Source organism: Phasianus colchicus, chromosome 1 (assembly GCF_987193195.1).
Source record: "Phasianus colchicus chromosome 1, bPhaCol1.hap1.1, whole genome shotgun sequence".
Classification (NCBI taxonomy): Eukaryota; Metazoa; Chordata; class Aves; order Galliformes; family Phasianidae; genus Phasianus; species Phasianus colchicus.
The window spans coordinates 100,216,528-100,227,161 of NC_143436.1; the positions used below are offsets into that span (position 1 = coordinate 100,216,528).

The 10,634-nt window shown below is 42.6% G+C and overlaps 1 protein-coding gene across 4 annotated transcripts in view; it reads right to left on the bottom strand.

The window, feature by feature from the left end:
- SAMSN1 (SAM domain, SH3 domain and nuclear localization signals 1) overlaps positions 1 to 10,238 on the bottom strand; it is a 153,538-nt gene extending 143,300 nt beyond the window's left edge. For 2 of the 4 annotated variants that reach the window (XM_090121176.1, XM_031612669.2), the window contains exon 1: positions 1,784 to 2,007. The gene's annotated coding sequence lies outside the window, so the exon portion shown is untranslated. Of the gene's footprint in view, positions 1 to 1,783; positions 2,008 to 10,064 lie in introns of those variants that run through there. The other 2 variants (XM_090121171.1, XM_031612670.2) reach the window with 2 other exon arrangements.
- Positions 10,239 to 10,634: the final 396 nt, after the last annotated feature.

The window sequence follows — 10,634 nt, forward strand, 5'->3', positions numbered from 1 at the left end:
TTGATCATAGAAGGAGATCAGGTTGGACAAGTGGCATCTGCCTTTCATGAATCCATGCTGGCTAGTCCTGATCCCATAGTTGTCCTGCACATGCCACGTGATCTCCCTATATATGATCTGCTCCATAACCTTTCCTGCCATTGATGTCAAGCTGACAGGCCTGCAGTTTCCAGGATCCTCTTTGCAATAGGATCCTCTGCAAATAGGAGTCACATTGGCAAGCCTTTAATCCTCTGGGACCTCTCCAGTTGAGCAGGAATCACAGAATCACAGAATGGCCAGGGTTGGAAGGGACCTCAAGGATCATGAATCTCCAACCCCCCTGCCACATGCAGGGCCACCAACCTCCTCATTTAATGCTAGACCAGGCTGCCCAGGGCCCCATCCAATCTGGCCTTGAACACCTCCAGGGACAGGGCATCCACAACCTCTCTGGGCAGCCTGTTCCAGTACCTCACCACTCTCTCTGTAAAGAACTTCCCCCTGACGTCCAACCTAAATCTCCCTTCCCTCAACTTAAAAATGTTTCCCCTCGTCCTGCAGTTATCAACCCTTTCAAAGAGTTGATTCCCCTCCCCTCTGTAGCTCCCTTTAGGTACTGAAATGCTGCCAAGAGGTCACCCCGCAGTCTTCTTTTCTCCAGGCTGAACAAGCCCAGCTCCCTCAGCCTGTCTTCACAGGTGAGGTGCTCCAGTCCCCTGATCATCTTCGTGGCCCTCCTCTGGACCCTCTCCAACAGCTCCCTGTCTTTTTTGTACTGGGTGCTCCACCTCTGCCAGCTCTCCCAGCACCCTCATCTGTCTGTCTCTTCATCCTTGTTAGGGGTCTATAACAGACCCCCACCAGGATGTCTGCCTTGTTGTCCCTCCTCTGCATCCTTACTCATAGAGACTCTCTTATCATTCCCATCCTCAAGCTCTACAACATCAAAGCACTCTAACACAGAAAGCTGTGACGCCACCACTTCTTCCTTGCTAGTCCCTTCTGAAAAGCTTATAGCCATCTACTGCAATATTGTTGTGGGAGCAATCCCACCATGTTTCCATAATGGCAACTATGTCACAGTTTGCCTGCCGCACAATGGCTTCCACCTCCTCCTGTTTGTTGCCCATGCTGTATCCATTGGTGTAGATGCACTTCAGCTGCACCCCTTGCTTCACTCCCAAATCCATCATCGTTCTGCTAGGCTCACCTCTAGTGAGCCTGGTTTTATCCCCTTCCCCTTCACATCTAGTTTAAAGCCCTCTCAATGATCCCTGCCTCCTGGACTAGGATCCATTTTTCCCTTTGAGTCAGGATGGAGGCTGCCTGTGATGCCAAGCTGGGATCTTTTTCCACTCCTCCTCTTCAAACCGCCTCCCTCTGCTCGACGCTGCCAGGGGAGGGGTTCCACCACCATTTGGGGGGTATCACGCTGGTGTCCTTCTTGCAAGTTCATTGGAGAGTTACTCCACAAATCTATCTGCTGCTCACACTCTCTGATACCCCTTAATCTCTCCACCTCCTCCTCGAGCTTCACTGCCACACTGAGCAGATCATCCACATGCTCATTCCTCACACAGGTGGAATCCCTGCCACTCTTCACCAGCAGCAACAGGCTCAGGCACTCACTGCAGCCAGACACCTTAACTGCCATGTGTTCAGGCAGGCACTCATCTTCCTTGCCAGAGCTTTCTGCCTAGTGGAGACCATGGCTGCATTTGCTGTCTGGGAGGCAGCCGATAGCTGAGCCGGCCTCCCGAGTGGACAGAGATACTCCACCCTCCTCACCAGCCCTGCTTACCTGATCTGAGTGAGCTGCCCATGCAAACTGCCGCACTGCGCCCTTCTGATGTGCCTCTGTGACGTCACAACGCTGCCGCCATGCGGAGGACAATGGCGCCTGGATCTGCTGCCTGACAGGGCCCCCCGCAGCCAGCCGAGGCCATTCCATGCTTCGCCACACAATGCGTTCGCTCCACAGCTGGTTACCTCACCTGTGCCACAATAATTCAAATTATATTTTGAATCCTTTTGTGCCAAAGCATGTTTCTGTCTGACAACAGTAACATACCAAAGGTCTCGACAACAGGTGACCTACCACAATATTATTTTTTATGATAAATCTATACATGTAGTTAAAATAATCCTTAAACTACTTTTTTTTACAGCAATTCATTCATTTCTTGAGAGAGAGGAACAAGAAATAAAAATCCCAGACAGCCCTTAGAGATGACATACCGTGGTTGTGTCTCTGTTAAGGGTGACAGTAGATAATAGAGAAGAGCAATTCAGTCCGATCTCCTTGGAAATACTAACATAATTTTTGTATGCACCCAAGAGAGGTCATTCAGTAGGAGTATGGCCAATGAACTTACCTTGGTGAATAAGACCAATGAGATATATTCCTGGATGCTACATTCAGGTCTAATGCTTTAAAGTCAGAATCCAAACATTATTTGAAGGAAAGAGAAGATGTCTTAGAATGAGGGACTTCAAGTTATCTTTTCTTCTTATCTTAAAGCTCAGGAGCTGATTTGATTTCAGTTAAAGACCCTTTACTCTGAAGAATTTACCTGTAAGGAAGGAGCTCATTGATTTAGCAAAGAAAATTATAATTAAAAAAAACAAAAACAAAGGCGGGAGTCTGAAGCCTAAGTAATTCCTATTAGGAATAAGGAACATATAGTTAAAATTCAAATCAGATGGGAGTCTGTGCGTGGATATAGTAGGTTCTCCTCTTTCTGGGGCATTTGAGAAAACATTGGCTGCATGTCTGGGAGCTTTTCTTCATTTAATGAAAACTATTGGGCTTGTATCAAAGAACACTATATTGTCTAAGCTAGATAATAGCATGAAAGTACTTACCTTAATTAAGATATAGGATCTAATCAGCTCTCCTGAAAGCTAAAAATGCTCAGAAATCAAGGTATTACTAAAATATGCATATATATATATATAAAAGAATAACTAAACTTTTAGGTAAGAATCTCACATGCCAAGTAGAACACAAGAAGTGTTCACAGAGCGCTCTCACTTCTGCCCACACTATCCTTGCAGGCAGGCAGGTCCTGCTTTTAGTCTTGAACTATTCAGTAATTTTTTCAGTGATGCAAACTCAGTGAAGCCCTGGTGGCACATGGCGAGATATTTCTATTTCTCTGAGGATATCTCAGCAGATTTTCCCTCTCTAGATGACCCACCCTTTCCATTTCTCAAACCGTACACCCCAAGCAGGTTCAGTTCCTTATAACAGCAAGGACTAACACATTTTTTTTCACCAAAGGTTTCAATTTAATCAATTTAAGGAGCATAATTCATCTTTGAACAAATATACATGTATGTAAATATACATGGATATTAGACTACTTAGATGGTACATATACTACTATAAATATATGTATGTATGTACAGAGAGATATAGATATCTCCACACATACACACTTTTGAGCACCGTGAGATAAGATATATGAAATTTCTTCCTCAGGTCAGACAAAATGGTTTAATCCTAAACTTCTGGCTTCTGCTGTTGGTCTGTGTTGTAATTTGCTTCCTATACCTCAACACTTCTTAGCAGTTGTTATTGTTTAAGTGAGGAAGTTAGAAGTTTCCTAAAAAATAGTTCTTAACAAATTCACTAAACTCCTTAAACTCCTTTTCTTTAAGCCAAAGATTCCAATTGCTATAGCACTGAGTTACAATGAGATTGCTATGGCAGATCTGTCAGCATATGAGTAAATAAATCTGAATTATTCCCATGTCATCAAACATTGCTTGTGGAAGAAACAGATTTCATCATGCTTTCTTATCATATATTTTAAATACAGAAATAAACACACAAGTATACTCTAGTTCCTAAGTACCAACTACACAAGGAGGAGTTAGGTCCTCCTAACATTGCTGTCTTCAATTGATTTTAAAAGATCCCTATATTGAAAAATAGCAATAGTATTTAATGATACCTCAGTGGATCAGCCACTAAAGGAAAGTAGTATGCACACTTAGCATATCATTATTATCACAATAATATGTCTATACTTGTACACAATTATCTACTTGGAACCCTGAACTATTTTTGTTCCCCGTCTGCTCAGGGAGCGCTGCCTCTTCTGCTTACTTCTCCAACAGAAGATGGCATTTTCACTGAACCATGAACCTGCTTTGGCATAACAAATGCTCCTGGATGCTTCTCAAAATGTGTCACAAAGTGAACATCCTTTGTCTACTCCAATTATATCAGCATTATTCCCTTCTTCTAGCTGTCATTAGAGTATCTTCTATTTTCAGCCTTTCTTATAAGTGTTAAGACCTTTCTTTCTCAATCATTGCACTTGTATCTGATCACAGAAAAAAGTCACCATGTGGCATGATGAAGAAAGGAGAAGTTGCCATTTCCTTAGCCTTTGTTATGTCTTTTACCTATGAGAGGATCTGATCCTGCATTACTAATGGATCAAAGGTCTTCTACTGACATCAGTCAGAAATTCTAAGTCTAAAAATGCATGCAGGCTGAGACCATAAAACTTAGTATAATTTTTGGAGTCAGCCAAGCTAAGTTCAATATTCAAGATGTTTGTTGGAAGAATGTTTTTCCCTATGAAGAGAGCGCTTGGAATAATGCAACTTTTCTAAATAGCAATGTACTTTTATTTATACACCCTGGAATATTCCAGCCCCATTTACACTGTATTAATTCATTTAGCTCTGTTACCAGAATAACTTGTTCAATTCAAAGGGCAGGCCTGGCTGCCACAAGGCTTTTTGAGAAGAAAAGCTGTGCAACTATAATGCTGTGACTATTTCATATTGCTGGAAGCTCACTTGCATTGGTGACACAGGGCTGTGGATTGGAGAGGGGGTGATCTGGACACCACAAAAATAATTTTTCTGTATATGAATATGGGAGGCTAAATGTCAATCCCAATCCCGAATTTCCTTCCCCTCTACACACGTATTTGAACAAATCAGAGGTAATTCAAGAGTATTGTATTTTTTCACTGCAATTTTTAGTGAGCACCAGTCACTTCAGGGTATTAACACCAGCTTCTGAAATGCCCTGCTGTGGTGATAACAACAGTTCTCCTGGCAGCTGAGATGCTGGAGCTTGCAGGCTCAGCTATATGACAGAGAAGTGAGGAGCAGAAATAACTCATCTGTACGTTCTCATAACTCTTCTGTACATTTTCACAATCCACATTCCTAATATAAGGAAATTTGAACAGCGTGCAGTATTTTACAGTCACCCCACACAGCTGAGTCCAACAGACAAGAGCATACCACCTTCATTTCATGGAAGTCTCTTTGCCAGACTCTGACAGCAAGGCTGGACCCTGGTTTTCGTACAGAGTGTAGGAACTACACAGGGAGTCTCACCCTGATAAATTGCCTACATTCCCTTGTATACTGCAGACAAAGAGTATTTTCTCCATCAGCTATGGGCAATTTCTCAAAAGAAACCATCTAGCATAAATTCAAAGCATCTTTGTGGACCTGTGGTCCCTCACTTCAGAGAGTACAGATGTTCCCATCCTTCCCCTGCACCTCCAATACCCTGAGCTCCTCAGGATGCAGGATCAGGCCCCTTCTTTCACTCCAGTGCATCTTAACACATAACAGACCTGCATCAAAAAAATGGTAAGGCTCATTTAGCCTGGATTAAAGCCAAGGTTCAGAAGTATGCATACAAGGGCTGGAAACAAAAAGACTACAGGAAAAACAGAATACAAGCTTGTTTGCAATACTTCATTAACATATTTACCCAAAACATAGTTCCTGGACTCCTGATCACTAATTTACATAAGCTTCCCCTGTTCTCATCTGCTAGTCTAGATGATTTCCTTCTGTGCCATTTTTGATGGCTTTTCCTAGAGACTTCAGAGACTCCTTCCCATTCTTCCACCTTTTGCTTCATTTCAGATTAAATGCTTTCCCGAAGGCTCGCATGACCTGTAGGCATCTATGAGAACTTTCGAGCTCAAAAGCACCCCATATATCAGACTGTACATATTATAGCTGCATTTTGTCATTTTCTTATCAAAACAATTCCAGACGTAAGAATGGGAGGCTTGATGAGATGAATCTCAAAGCTGATGGCTCCCTGCAGCTCCAATTTCCTGTTAGGTCTTGGAGATTTCTAAAGAAATCAAGGAGGTGGGAGATATTACATGAACTCAGTTATTTCTGGTTGAAATAAAACTATCTGCTTTAGACTGCATCTATTTAATAAAACATCAGCCTTTAAATTACTTGAATTATCTCATTTGTAATTTCTATATTCAGAGAGCTTCCCTGCATAGCTATCAGTTTACAATGTCCTTGTTTTCAGAACACCTGAAGTATCTGTTATATTTAATTAAAATAAAAGGAATATGTTAACGGCACCTCTGTGTGACATATTTTTCTAGCATCCTCCTTTAAAGCTAAGGAGTAGTGGCACATGTTCAATAAAATAATCTTTATTACTCAGTTTTGCACTGTAAACTCTATAAAATATCATAAAAAGAAAGTAGGAGAAAGTGAAATCTCAATAATGTTAAAGGTTTCAGACTCTCTGGAAAATGAGTTATTTCCTGAAGCTGTAGGCTTAGAAAAAGGCCCTTTTCACCAAAAGATTTAAACACCAGTACAGCCAGCTCTGCCTTGCACTTCCTGTACTGTAAAGGTTATGATACGCCAGCTAGAATCAACACAGAGTCAAACTGCAAATTAGATTACAGAGCTGAAAATAATTAAGCAATAATGACAGAGTAACAGGGTATTTCCTGGGGCTTAATGACCTGCAGGGAGGAGCTGAGGCTAAACATCAGGAAGAAAACTGCTACAGTATATTTTTCCTGGCCCTTGCATGTACAAAGGGCAATGCCACTCTGCTGCTACTCCCAGAGAATTAATGCTCACAGGGCTAGTCCATCAGATTTATTTATTTGCCACCAGACCCAGACTGGGGCACTGAAGTGCCCTGGCTATGGCAAAGTAATTGGAGACAAGATAACAGAAAGACAGCTCTGTCTCAGCCAGTTTTTGTCGTGTAGGGATAGGGGAATTAAATCAGTTGTTCATTGCAAGCTTTCGTGCTACATGGCGTGGGCGATTCCAGCCATCTCTTCTCTGCACCAAGTCTCACAGCCTCTTCCCAGGCACCTCACCCGACCTTTCTTTCAATCCCACACTCCATAAATAATCTAATTCCTTTCATTTGTCTTCCCAGCCAGCCCCAGTCCTCTCCCCACAGCTTCCCCTTCACCTCCCACACAGGGCAGGCAGCTCCCTGCTTGTGACCCACTTGCACAGAGCACACAAGGTTTGTTTCCCTTTGCTTCCTCTCCCTGCCCCTAGCAGGCTCTTGGTGCTCATACTTTGGACTCTCTCTATGGGGTGCTGGGGTGAGCATATCCTCCTCCATGCTAATGGCTACCCTGTGCTTCCGGCTCAGAGAGAGAGCACTAAGCCAAAGAGACCCAATCCTCTCTTATGTTTGCAGCAGAACTAAATCTGTGCTTTCACCAAAGAATGACATTGCTAAGATGCGTTATTTATTTTTTCTTCTGGTTTAGGCTTTTCCTCCTAAACTGTTATCCTTTAGAGTCTTAGTTCTGCACAGTGTATGGAAAGTAGATGAAATGTATGCCTTTTTCCTTTTCATCTTTTACTTCCTTCTTTCTCTCTTTCTCTGTATTTCTAATATAAACAATGTTTATGCCAGCTCCTGTTAACGTCCATTAAAAAAATAAATAAAAAATAAAGCATATATTATGCCAGCAAGATAAAGACTCCTCCCAAACACTATTTTTTATCCCTAATCAAAACAGAGTTACTACAGACTTAATAAGCTAAAGTCATCTCTTGTGCAACTGTGCTGGAGTCAAGGGAGTCACACTGGGAATGGATTTGGCCCATTCTGTGGAAAACAGAGCTCAGAGGTCAGGGTGACCTGATTTGCAGCAAGAATGTAAATACAAGTGATAGAGTATTTGTATTTTAATCTCTGAAATGCAGAATAATAATCTAATTTTTAGGCCTGGGTTTTTGCTCAGTGTGGTTCAGAAATATAAACCCGAAGTTGTGTAATAAACCAATAGTAAATTGTACATCAAAATGTGGATCATCATCACTTTTTACCAAAAGAAGATCAGTATTATTAAGTACTATTTACACACCTGGATCTACAAAGTGCTTCACAAGCCAGTTGAATGAGCTGGAGAGCAGAAATCTCATTGTCTATTCCTAAAATGCAGCCACTTCTGTGATGAAAACCAGCAGCTGTTAACACCACACAGCTGTACCGGACAAAGGCTTGGGGCATAAAATGAAGATGATGACTCTACTTATACTAAATTGCAAGTGAGGTGTAAGTAGGTAGAAGGCACAGTAATAATCCAAATACAGAGAGTAATACACTGCCATTCTCTTGACAGAAGTGGGAGGTTGTACTTACAAAAGCATCAGCCTTATCCAAAACTCCTGCAGATATTTGCCCATTAATGTCACAGACAGTGATCAGCTCGGCACTGGTGGATAGAAAAGATCACAGTGGCGAGCCTGATAACTATATCTTATCCTTAGAGCACTTCAGCATTCTGCGAGGAGAACTTAACTCCTTAAACCAGCCCCTTTAATTTGTGAGTTCTCACAGCTCAGTGCTTTGTGGATCATAAAGATGCAGCCTGTGACGAACAAAAGGCGTTTCCCACCTTTCTCTCAAGCACAGTCTCCTCCTTTTTTGGTTAATTTGGATGCTTGATAGAGACCTGGCTGATGGAGATACCCCGTCATCTTCTCCAAGCCTTCTCCCTCCGAAGGAAAACAAATTGTTCAGAAGCAGTGACAGCATAAAAGGGAAAATCTGCCATCTTTCTTCCCCATTAAATCAGTTAAAATAACTTAAATAACATAAAATAACTTAAAATAGCTTAAAATAACTTTAAATAACATAGCTAGGGATTTCTTTAAAGCCTATGGGTTCCTCACGAGGGGAGCGGAGGAGCAGCGCTGAGCTCTGCTCTCTGGTGACAGTGACAGGACACAAGGGAATGGCATCAAGCTGTGCCAGGGGAGGGTCAGGGGTGGGTGTCAGGAAAAGGTTTTTCACCAGAGGGTGGCCTGGGCCCTGGAACAGGCTTCCCAGGGCAGTGGTCGTGGCCCCGAGACTGACAGAGTTCAAGGAGTGTCTGGACAACGCTCTCAGACAGAGGATCTGATTTTTCAGTGGTGCTATGTGAAGCCAGGAGTTGGACTTCATGATCCCTACAGGTCCCTTCCAACTTGGAATATTCTTTGATTCTATGAAATATTGGCATGTATGTTAGTTAGCATGTATGTACTCTAAATGCCTAACAAATGCATGGTGCTTTATCTCCCAGCCAGGACTGTAGGCCCTACTTCAAATATTGCCGATATCACATAAGCAAGTGGATTCTCCAGTAAATTTCATTAATTTTTTAAACCAGACAAGTCGAAAAAGTTGTTTTTCAGCCTCATTCGTAAGAGCAGCCTGCTGCTAAACTTTTCATTCCATATGTGCCATCTCCAGATGCAAACTGCATAACACGATATTTTCCCAGCTCTCTTCAGATCCTGTTTGTCAGAAGGTAATTTCAACAGGCTCACAAGATGAGAAAATACAAAAGCCTGGTAACGTTTTCATTGTCAGAGAGGCACAGGCTCCCTAGATGTCCTTGCAAAACATGGCATTCCTTTAAGTTCCCTTTTCTCCCCTCCCCAGTGGCCCCAAAGCCTCAGGAGAGGCCCAGTCCCCTCCCTCTCGTGACAGACATCACGGCAGCAGGGAGCACATCACCACAAAGCAGCCTGCTAAAAAAGTATCTGCCTGGCTTGATAATAATAAGAAAAAGAAAGGGAAAATTTTCCTAAGAACCATGAGACAGATGAAAATGTCCTTGGGTCTGTCAGGCAGCAGAGTAGAAAACGTCTTACAGTCAAAAAGACAAAAGCAGGGAGTAAAAATGCCATGCCAGCAGGTGAAAGCAAAGCCTTTTCGCTTCGAGTCTCCCAGGGATATGGTGGAGAGACATGCATTTCTCCATGGGTTTTTTACCCCCCCTCTTGTTTATGCACCTCCAACTGACCTGATTATGTCAGTACCTCCTGAAACTCTTTCTAACAACTTCTCTCCATCGCAGTGACACTTCTGATGAAAGCAACATTGAGCTGACCCGGGGAGCCGCAGCGGATTCCTGGAACTGGCTGTGGCTCCTGTGCCACTGCGAACTTTGCAGATTGGGATTTGCTACCCTAAAAGGAGAAAATGGCAGGAGGCAGGAGGAGAGCGCAGCACTGTGCCCATCACCACCGGGGAGAAAGGGCAGCTCAGCCTGGTCCTAACCCGGCTTTCATGCAGAGCTTTTTGCATTCCTCCTTTTTTCATCTCCTCTTTAGGGAGGGCTGTTTATATTAGGGCTATCAGTATTGGAAACAAAGCATGAAGTTTCTTATGACATTAAAATTGCCCTTCTTCAGGGAACAGGGCACTTGTAAACAAGAACATCTTAAGACATAACATAAATTCATTTTGTTAAGTGTAGTGCACATCAGCTAATAAAGAAAGCAAGTCACATTTACAATTGGGACTACAAATATGAAGGGATTTCTTTTCTTAGTTGATAATATGCTTTAGAAGGAAATCTGCTTTTCTTGGT